General features: G+C 43.4%; 1 pseudogene; it reads left to right on the top strand.

Annotated features, from left to right (window-relative positions):
• The first annotated feature begins 1217 nt into the window (after window positions 1–1217).
• Window positions 1218–2748, top strand: LOC109866976 (E3 ubiquitin-protein ligase TRIM47-like; annotated as a pseudogene).
• Window positions 2749–11782: the final 9034 nt, after the last annotated feature.

The following is an 11782-nucleotide window of genomic DNA, read 5'->3' as shown; positions in this document are numbered from 1 at the left end:
CTGCCGCCCTAATGAAATCTAACAACAAACTAAGTCTTGCTACGGTTCCAATGTGTAGTCTCAGTGCAGATTGTGGGCTGCTTTCTAAAGTACATAACATGCTGTCCATATTCAGTGAGGGTACACAACATTAGGAACATAAGAACACCTTCCCAATATTGAGTTGATTGTTGACTTCAGGAAGCAGAGGTGGGAACATGCCCCAATCCACATCAACAGGACTGCAGTAGAGAGAGTCAGTGGTTTTAAGTTCCTCGGTGGACACAGAGGACTTGACATGGACCAATAACACCACCACTCTTGTCAAGAGGATGCAATAGCGTCTCTACATCCTATGGCGGATGAAGGAATTCAGCATGGCCCCCCCGCGTCCAAACACTGCCGCTACGCCATCGAAGCGTGTGGTTGCATTACGGCCTGGTTGTGGAATTGCTCTGTCCATGAACGCAAGGTCCTCCGGCAGGTTTGTGAAGACACACCCCAGCCCCGAGCCGTTCACTCTCTCACCATCAGGTAGACGGTATCTGAGTATGAGGTCTGATACCAACAGGCTCAGAGATAGTTTCTATCTACAAGCCATCAAACTGCTGAACACTTGAATTGGACTGACCACCTGCTCTGATTCTCCGCAACTTAGCACACATTCACTCACTCACACACCCACACAGACATACACACATACACACACACACACACACACACATACATTCATGCTACACACACATCACAACTGCTGCTAGCAGACTCTTATAATGATTGCTAAATATTGCACAATTTAAACACTTGCCCCCCAATCCCCCCTTCCCCACAACACATGTAAATATTGTAAATTGTGTATCTATAAATTGTGCCTTCCTTAAAATGTTTATTCTATTCTACCGAGCCATTTACTTAGTTCGTATTCTTATCCTTTTTTATTTCTAATTGTTGTTGCATTGTTGAGAAGGAACCTGCAAGTAAGCATTTCATGTGTATCCCGTACATACGACTCATAAAACTTGAAATGTTTCAGTATCAATAAACCGGTTTTCTCTGGTTGTGATGGACCACATGTGCCTTCTGCTAGCCAGACACGGTCTGATATCTCAGTTCACACTGAACCAGGCAGAAAGCCAAGTTTCAAGTTCAGTGGAAGCCACTCCTACTGCTCAGAACAAACAGGGAAACTAAACGTATTTCTGAGACTCTGCTGCTTAGTCTGTTAGTCTGTGTATCACCATGGCAGAAGCAACTTTAGAAGATAAGGATTTGATTACCTGTTCAATCTGTCTGGACCTACTGAAGGATCCAGTGACTACTGCCTGTGGACACAGTTACTGTATGGGCTGTATTAATGACTGCTGGAAACAGGATGATCTGAAAGGTGTCTACAGCTGTCCCTTGTGCAGACAGACCTTCAACCCAAGACTTGTTCTGAGGAAAAATCCTCTACTGAATTAGTGGAGAAACTGAAGACAGGACTCCAACCTGCTCCTCCTAATCTCTGATAAGATGGACCTTTAGGTGTGGGGTGACATCTGCACTGGGAGAAAACTCATAGCTGTCAAGTCCTGTCTGCTGTGTCCAGCCTCTTACTGTGAGTCTCACCTGAAACTTCATAATGACCTCAACCCGGGAAAAAAACATGAAGCCACTGGACAACTACAGAAGATCTGCTTTCATCACAATAAATTGCAGGAGGTTTACTGCTGTACCGATCAACAGTGTATCTGTCTTCTGTGTGTGATGGATGAACATAAAGGCCATGATACGGTGTCAGTTGTAGCTGAAAGGACTGAGAAACAGGTAAGGATTGGAACAGTTAAATATCATACATCTACATATAAACAGTTGTTCATCTCTTTTACTCTAGCATCGAGACCAGTGACTGAGAATAGTGTAATACGAAGAGTAGAGAGACTCACACGTACACGTTTTGTTTACGCAACCTGTTGCTAACTCTTTGCTACCTCATGTTCCATCTGGTTAATATTACATTTACATTATTATTATTAGGTTTACATATAAAACAGAGAATGATAGGTTAAATTTGAAAAGAGGTCATCCAATCAGTGTAAAGCCCAACCCATTTGAGCTGAGAATGGAGTGTTTTCTGTCTGTTCAGTAATATCACCAATTGTACAGAAAAGCCAGATTTCTCACATAAAGAAGAAACTCCAATGGCAAGGCAATGGGAGGAGATGGAGCAAGATGAAACAGTGACAACATTCAGATACTACCTTGTCAGATGCACAGCAGCCTGTCTGATAGCAATTGAATCATCCTATGGGTATGATACATTTCTTTGCAGAAGCAGTTGGAGGAGAATCAGCAGAAATCTGAGCTGAAAACCCAGGATAGAGAGAAGGAAATGCAGAAGCTGAGACAGGCTGTGGTCTCTCTGAAGGTGAATGTTAGGTCCATATATAGTGAAATTACAGTCAGGCTGTCTGGGGTCCTGGTGAGAGCTGAGTGAATAGGGTGGTTGAAATCGACCCCATCCTCTCTGTGTCGTAAAAATGCTCTGCACAGGCGTAATTGGAAGACAGTGAGAGGACCTGTACTGAGCTGATTCACTCCATTGATGGAAGGCGCCCCGAGGTGAAGGAGCTGATCAGAACCCAGAGGAAGGCTGATGTGAGACAGGCTAAAATGTGACTGAAGCAACTGGAGCCGGAGGTGGCTGAGCTAAGGAAGAGAGATGCTGAGCTGGAGCAGCTTTCACACACAGATCACATCCATTTCTTCCAGGTGACTTCTCTATCCTAGATGTCCCTCACAAATGACTTTCCAGTGACTATCTCTAGACTTATTTCTCAGTGAAATGTACTTAAAAAAAACAACCTTTGTCTTTGTCAATATCGTAGCGTTTCCAGTCCCTCTGTGTCCCTCCTATATCTGAGGCTATACCGACTATCATTAAGCTCCCAAGTGGTTCAGCGGTCTAAGCCACTGCATCCCAGTGCAAAAGGCATCACTTGAGTCCCTGGTTTAAATCCAGGCTGCGTCACAACTGGCTGTGATTGCGAGTCCCATAGGGCGGCACCCAGTGTCGTCCAGGTTGACCTGGGTCATTGTAAATAAAAATGTGTTCTTCACTGACTTGCCTAGTTAAATAAAGGTTCTGTCTCATTTTAGCATGCAAGGAAATTTAACTCTGAACTGAAAGAGTGACTGCAAGCCATCTGCAAGGAAGAAATGGACAGGATATCTGGGAAAGCGCTCAAGTCTTATTTTTGTAAATTAGTTTTTGCGAGATATTAAATCATTTGTGCCATTTGATGGCTAAATTACTGTCACTCAGTGATGTTGCCCTCCTAAAAGTTGTTGTAGCCAACTGATGATGGGTGTCTGTGGCTAAAGTTCCAACTGTTCGCCCTTCTGAGCAAAAGACCAGAGAGAATGTGAGTAAAGTGCAAACACGCATGCACACACATACTTCATGTTCACTGACTGTAAAAAAAATTACAAAAATAAAAGCTAGCTGGAACCGTTCTGAGTGGTCAGCTTCTGAACCACCCGCTAAATGCTGAATGCTAAGGATCCACAGAGGGTTCAATGGGAACCAGGCAGTTGTATGAATGCATTCCATACGATCAGTGACAAATCTGTATTATAAACATGCATATGAAAAAGTAAATAATAGCAGAGAAATATAAACCCAGATAAATGCAGGCTACACATGCTAATGGCAAAAGGTATAACGTTACAACTGTGGATATATAAAGGCTATAGGCCTATCGAGGCCAGTAAAGGCAAATGTGTAGGTCTGCCTGCTGATAATATCTGGAAGAAAACATAATGGATGGACCACATTCAGAAGCTAACCCAATGCAGAAACTCATTGGTTTAGATGGTTTAGATCTTATCTGTCGGAAATATATCAGTTTGTCTCTGTGAATGGTTTGTCCTCTGACAAATCAACTGTAAATGTCGGTGTTCCTCAAGGTTCCGTTTTGGGACCACTATTGTTTTCACTATATATTTTACCTCTTGGGGATGTTATTCGAAAACATAATGTTAACTTTCACTGCTATGCGGATGACACACAGCTGTACATTTAAATGAAACATGGTGAAGCCCCAAAATTGCCCTCGCTAGAAGCATGTGTTTCAGACATAAGGAAGTGGATGGCTGCAAACTTTCTACTTTTAAACTCGGACAAAACAGAGATGCTTGTTCTAGGTCCCAAGAAACAAAGAGATCTTCTGTTGAATCTGACAATTAATCTTAATGGTTGTGCAGTCGTTTCAAATAAAACTGTGAAGGACCTCGGCGTTACTCTGGACCCTGATCTCTCTTTTGAAGAACATATCAAGACCATGTCAAGGACAGCTTTTTTCCATCTACGTAACATTGCAAAAATCAGAAAATTTCTGTCCAAAAATGATGCAGAAAGATTAATCCATGCTTTTGTCACTTCTACGTTAGTCTACTGCAATGCTCTACTTTCCGGCTACCCGGATAAAGCACTAAATAAACTTCAGTTAGTGCTAAATACGGCTGCTAGAATCCTGACTAGAACCAAAAAATTTGATCATATTACTCCAGTGCTAGCCTCTCTACACTGGCTTCCTGTCAAAGCAAGGGCTGATTTCAAGGTTTTACTGCTAACCTACAAAGCATTACATGGGCTTGCGCCTACCTATCTCTCTGATTTGGTCCTGCCGTACATACCTACACGTACGCTACGGTCACAAGACGCAGGCCTCCTAATTGTCCCTAGAATTTCTAAGCAAACAGCTGGAGGCAGGGCTTTCTCCTATAGTGCTCCATTTTTATGGAACGGTCTGCCTACCCATGTCAGAGACGCAAACTCGGTCTCAACCTTTAAGTCTTTACTGAAGACTCATCTCTTCAGTGGGTCATATGATTGAGTGTAGTCTGGCCCAGGAGTGGGAAGGTGAACGGAAAGGCTCTGGAGCAACGAACCGCCCTTGCTGTCTCTGTCTGGCTGGTTCCCCTCTTTCCACTGGGATTCTCTGCCTCTAACCCTATTACAGGGGCTGAGTCACTGGCTTACTGGGGCTCTCTCATGCCGTCCCTGGAAGGGGTGCGTCACCTGAGTGGGTTGATTCACTGATGTGGTCATCCTGTCTGGGTTGGCGCCCCCCCTTGGGTTGTGCCATGGCGGAGATCTTTGTGGGCTATACTCAGCCTTGTCTCAGGATGATAAGTTGGTGGTTGAAGATATCCCTCTAGTGGTGTGGGGGCTGTGCTTTGGCAAAGTGGGTGGGGTTATATCCTTCCTGTTTGGCCCTGTCCGGGGGTGTCCTCGGATGGGGCCACAGTGTCTCTTGACCCCTCCTGTCTCAGCCTCCAGTATTTATGCTGCAGTAGTTTATGTGTCGGGGGGCTAGGGTCAGTTTGTTATATCTGGAGTACTTCTCCTGTCCTATTCGGTGTCCTGTGTGAATCTAAGTGTGCGTTCTCTAATTCTCTCTTTCTTTCTCTCTCTCGGAGGACCTGAGCCCTAGGACCATGCCCCAGGACTACCTGACATGATGACTCCTTGCTGTCCCCAGTCCACCTGGGCGTGCTGCTGCTCCAGTTTCAACTGTTCTGCCTTATTATTATTCGACCATGCAGGTCATTTATGAACATTTGAACGTCTTGGCCATGTTCTGTTATGATCTCCACCCGGCACATCCAGAAGAGGACTGGCCACCCCACATAGCCTGGTTCCTCTCTAGGTTTCTTCCTAGGTTTTGGCCTTTCTAGGGAGTTTTTCCTAGCCACCGTGCTTCTACACCTGCATTGCTTGCTGTTTGGGGTTTTAGGCTGGGTTTCTGTACAGCACTTTGAGATATCAGCTGATGTACGAAGGGCTATATAAATACATTTGATTTGATTTGATTAAATAATAGAGCTGCAAGCAGCAATGAACAGGTTTCACACAATGACAAAAAGGACTCAAGATCAGTTGGTTAACAAAGCAAGCACTCTATCATGTAGGAACTACCTTCTTTTATGTGCAATCATGAGTCTAAATACAACATCTGGAGGGAATCTGACGTATGGTTCCTGACGGGAAGATGATTTTGCGCATTAGTGTTACATGTGCAAAGAATAAGTTGTTAATAGTTGCCTTGTTTTTTGAGAAATCAATACCAAATTCAGTGTAGTTCATTTTAGGGACATCCATGATCGCGATGACAAGTTGATAGGCCACTGTGGATTTACAGTGGCAAAAATTTACAAGTAAAATCTGATTTCCTGATTTATCGATAACTCAGCCATCTCTTAACCAATCCCTTGACTTTTCTCAAACTAAGTTAAAAGTGTTATGGTATGATATAATAATGGTTCTGGGGGAGATGGTTGCCGTTTTATGATCCCCTAACCAATTTCTATTGTTGAGTGGATAATCTGCCTTTACCATCGGTCCTATTAGCCAATAATAAACGGGATAATATGAATAGACGAGCTACGAGCACGTATATCCTACAAACGGGACATTAAAAACTGTAATAGCTTATGTTTCACAGAGTTGTGGCTGAACGACGACATGAATAACATACAGCTAGGTGGGTTTTTACCTTTTTCAGTAGGATAGAACAGCGGCCTCTGGTAAGACAAGGGGTGGCGGTCTATGTATATTTGTAAACAACAGCTGGTACATGAAATCTAAGGAAGTTTTGAAGTATTGCTCGCCTGAGGTAGAGTATCTCGTGATAAGCTGTTGACCACACTGTTTACCAAGAGAGTTTTCATCTATACTCTTCGTAGCTGTCTATTTATCACCACAAACCGAGCACTCAATGAGCTGTATACAGCCATAAGCAAACAGGCAAACGCTCATCCAGAGGTGGCGCTCCTAGTGGTCGGAGACTTTAATGCAGTGAAACTTAAATCCATTTTACCTCATTTCTGCCAGCATGTTAAATGTGCAATCAGAAGGAAGAAAACTCTAGACCACCTTTACTCCACACACAGAGACATGTACAAAGATCTCCCTCCATTTGGCAAATCTGACCATAATTCTATCCTCCTGATTCCTGCTTACAAGCAAAAGCTAGATGAAGCAGATACTAAGTTACAGGACTGTTTAATTAACACAGACTGGAATCAAATCAAATAAGATTGCATTTGTCACATGCGCCGAATATAACAGGTGTAAACCGTACAGTGAAATGCTTACTACAAGCCCTTAACCAACAATGCAGTTAAGAAAAAAACCTAACAAAAATAAGAAATAAAAGTAACAAATAATTAAAGAGCAGCAGTAAAATAACAATAGCGAGGCTATATACAGGGGGGTACCGGTACAGAGTCAATGTGCGGGCCATCGGTTTGTCGAGGTAAATGAGGTAATATCTACATGTAGGTAGAGTTATTAAAGTGACTATGCATAGATAATAACAGAGAGTATCAGTGTCGTAAAATAGGGAGTGGGGGGGGGGGGGCAATGCAAATAGTGGGTAGCAATTTGATTAGCAGAGCAGGAGTCTTATGGCTTGGGGATAGAAGATGTTTAGAAGCTTCTTGGACCTAGACGTGGCTTTCCGGTACCACTCGCTGTGAGGTGGCAAAGAGAATAGTCTATGACTAGGTTGGCTGGAGTCTTTGACAATTTTTAGGGCCTTCCTCTGACACCGCCTGGTATAGAGGTCCTGGATGGCAGGGAGCTTTGCCCCAGTGATGTACTGGGCCGTACGCACTACCCTCTGTAGTGCCTTGCGGTCGGAGCCCAACCAGTTGTCATACCAGGCAGTGATGCAACCAGTCAGGATGCTCTTGATGGTGCAGCTGTAAAAGGCTTCTTAACAGCTTATACTCCCAAGCCATAAGACTCCTGAACAGCTAATCAAATGGCCACCCAGACTATTTGCATTGCCCCCCCTATTTTACACTGCTGCTATCCTCTGTTTATTATCTATGCATAGTCACTTTAACTCTACCTACATGTAGATATTACCTATATTACCTCGACTAACCGGTGCTCACGCATATTGACTCTGGACCGGTACCCCCCTTGTTATTTTACTGCTGCTCTTTAATTACTTTTTTGATTTTTTTTATTATATTTTTACCTATCTATTCTTTACTTAACACTTATTTTTCTTAAAACTGCATAGTTGAGGTTCTCCCGGGTGCGACCGGGAGGTCCTAGCTTCGTCCAGGTTAGGGAGGGTTTGGCCGGTAGGGATATCCTTGTCTCATCGCACACTAGTGACTCCTGTGGCGGGCCGGGCACAGTGCGCGCTAACCAGGTCGCCAGGTGCACAGTTTTTCCTCCGACACATTGGTGCGGCTGGCTTGTAAGGTAAAAAAAATGTCCATGATGGTGGAAAATCTAGCCAGACAGACCTTATGGATCCTTGATGCACATTTGTTCAGCATTAGGAAAGACACCTACAGTACATACATAGTTTCAAGTCTCTATGTGAAATTAGGCAGCAGATATGAGTGTTTATGTGGGACTGCTTATAAAAAGAATACAGAATGCAAACCATGGCTGTGAACCCCTAATTATACTAAGTCTAACAGAACATCTTAGGTTAAAAAAAATGCGCAAAAATTGGTTGAACCAAAGTTTTTTACATGTCCTTTCAACAAAATAAACCAATGTGGAAAATGGATTGGATTTGCAAAAAGTCATCAACATAAGGGAATTTAGTATTTTTTCACCTAACTTTTTACCTAAATCCAATGACATGGTGAAATGTTTTGTTGAGTTTATATTTGGTCAACTATTATCTCTACTTGCACATCATCATCTGCACATCTATCATTAATTTGCTAAATTATAATTACTTGCTACTATGGCCTATTTATTGCCTTACCTCCTCACGCCATTTGCACACACTGTATATATACTTTCTTTTTTTCTATTGTGTTATTGACTATACGCTTGTTTATTCCATGTGTAGTTTTGTAGTTTTGATTTACATTTGGTTGAGTTGTCAACTAATGTGAATTCAACAGATTAGTGATGCTAGTCGGGCGGCGGGTGCGAGCAACGAACGGTGGGAAAGCATGCATTTAGTTTTACTAGCGTTTAAGAGCAGTTGGAGGCCACGGAAGGAGTGTTGTATGGCATTGAAGCTCGTTTGGAGGTCTGTTAACACCGTGTCCAAAGAAGGGCCAGATGTATACAGAATGGTGTCATCTGCGTAGAGGTGGATCAGAGAATCACCCGCAGCAAGAGCGACATTGTTGATATATACAGAGAAAATAGTCGGCCCGAGAATTACACCCTGTGGTACCCCCATAGAGGCTGCCAGAGGTCCGGACAACTGGCCCTCCGATTTGACACATTGAACTCTGTCTGATAAGTAGTTGGTGAACCAGGCGAGGCAGTCATTTGAGAAACCAAGGCTGTTGAGTCTGCCGATAAGAATACGGTGATTGACAGAGTCGAAAGCCTTGGCCAGGTCGAGGAAGACGGCTACACAGTACTGTCTTTTATCGATGGCGGTTATGATATTGTTTAGTACCTTGAGCGTGGCTGAGGTGCACCCTTGACCAGCTCGGAAACCGGATTGCACAGCGGAGAAGGTATGGTGGGATTCGAAATGGTCAGTGACAGTTTGGGTCTAGAGTGTCACCCCCTTTGAAGAGGGGGATGACTGCGGCAGCTTTCCAATCTTTGGGGATCTCGGACGATACGAAAGAGGGGTTGAGCAGACTGGTAATATGGGTTGCAACAATGGTGGCGGATAATTTTAGAAAGAAAGGGTCCAGATTGTCTAGCCCAGCTGATTTATACGGGTCCAGGTTTTGCAGCTCTTTCAGAACCTCCGCTATCTGGATTTGGGTGAAGGAGAAGCTGGGGAGGCTTGGGCTAGTAGCTGCGGGAGGTGCGGAGCTGTTGGCCGGGGATGGGGTAGCCAGGAGGAAAGCATGACCAGCCATAGAAAAATGCTTATTGAAATTCTCGATTATCATAGATTTATCAGTGGTGACAGTGTTACCTAGCCTCAGTGCAGTGGGCAGCTGGGAGAAGGTGCTCTTGTTCTCCATGAACTTTACAGTGTCCCAGAACTCTTTTGAGTTAGAGCTACAGGATGCAAATTTCTGTTTGAAAAAGCTAGCCTTTGCTTTCCTGACTGACTGCGTGTATTGGTTCCTGACTTTCCTGAACAGTTGCATATTGTGGAGATAATTCTATTGTATTGCAGTCCGCCACAGGATGTTTTTGTGCTGGTCGAGGGCAGTCAGGTCTGGAGTGAACCAAGGGCTACATCTGTTCTTAGTTCGACATTTTTTAGTAGGATATTTAGTAGGATATTATGTATGAAGTATCCTACTATGAGTCTAACAAAAATGAGACAGTGATTTGTTGTGAGATTTCGGTATCTCTATTCTCAGTCCAGTGACAGACCACTTGCACCCTCTTCTGGGCAGACCTGGTACCTATCATCACGGACAAAACCAGGAAGCCACAGGAAAATAAGGAAACGTATATGGTCTTTGTTACTCTACTACACACACTGTCCGTTAGTGTAGTGATTTTTTAAAATTCCTTATTAAAACTGGAAACTTGTTAGAAACAGGTTTTAATCGGTGGTGCACTAAATAACTACACGTTTTATGTAGGTCTTTTTAAAATATCGGGTTCAGTTCAGCTGTTGGGTGGGTATAATTTGTTGAACGTTTCAACAGGAATCTGTTCCAAAAACTTCGTAAATAGCAAGGTTGCCTACAAATAACGCATACAAAGTTGTATTGCGGCAGAATATGATACCGGGTAGGTAGTGGACTAATTAATTACGTTTTTCACTCACCATGTTTATTCCGAAAAAATGTCTGTCCTCACTCTGGTAGCCTATTGACAAACATTAAGAATACGTTACGTGGTGAGTTGATGCCTATATGGCAGCTATTTCGCTAACGTTAGGTGAATTGATAGTGTTACTTTGTATGCATTTGTTGGCAACCGTGTACTTTTACGAAGTTTTTGGAACAGATTCCTGTTTTAACGTTCCACAAATTATACCCACCCGTATTCAGGGATGATGGGATCAGGATGACCCGATGGCTGTCTACAGCTATCCCCTGTGTAAGGACAGCTTCATTCCCTGGCCTGTTCTGAAGAAAAACACTCTTCTGGCTGAACTGGTGGAAAACTAAAGAAAACAGGACCCCGAGCTGCTCCTCCAGCTCTCTGTTAAACTGGACCTGGAAATGTAGAGTGTGACGTCTGCACTGGGAGAACTCAAAGCAGTCAAGTCCTGTCTGGTGTGTCTGGCCTCTAACTGTGAGACTCATCTCAAACTCACAATGAATCCCCTGCCTTTAAGAAGCACAAACTGGTCAAAGCATTGACACAACTACAGGAGAAAATAGAATCTCATCATGACAAAGTGCTAGAGATTTACTGCTGTATCTGTGTAAAATGGATGAACATAAAGGCCATGATGCTGGTTCAGTTGCACCAGAAAGGATAGAGAAACTGGTAAGGATAGGGACCCCACTGTAAGATCTCACACAGGCGATTTACAAAAATGTGTATCTTCTAGCTGTATACATAATCTAAACAGATAGCATGCCACCCCACACTATTTAATTTCAGCCTAAACTATATTTATACATGGTCTCTCATTGAGTTCACATAGGGCTGTTTGATGTATTAGACACTACATTTGTTTCAATGTGGTATGATGTATTTCTCTGCACAAACACATTGGGAAGAATCATCAGAAATTCCACCAGATAATCCAGGAAAGAGAGGAGGAGATACAGGAGCTGAGACAGGCTGTGGACTATCTAAAGGTGAGTGTTATACCATAAGTACAGTACCAGTCAAAAGTTTGGACACACCTACTGTCAAGGCAATGGGTGGCTACTTTGAATAATC

The sequence above is a fragment of the Oncorhynchus kisutch genome, linkage group LG22, assembly GCF_002021735.2.
Source record: "Oncorhynchus kisutch isolate 150728-3 linkage group LG22, Okis_V2, whole genome shotgun sequence".
In the NCBI taxonomy this organism is placed as follows: Eukaryota; Metazoa; Chordata; class Actinopteri; order Salmoniformes; family Salmonidae; genus Oncorhynchus; species Oncorhynchus kisutch.
The sequence above is the reverse complement of the archived record's forward strand: the minus strand, read 5'-3'. Positions and strand labels throughout refer to the sequence as shown.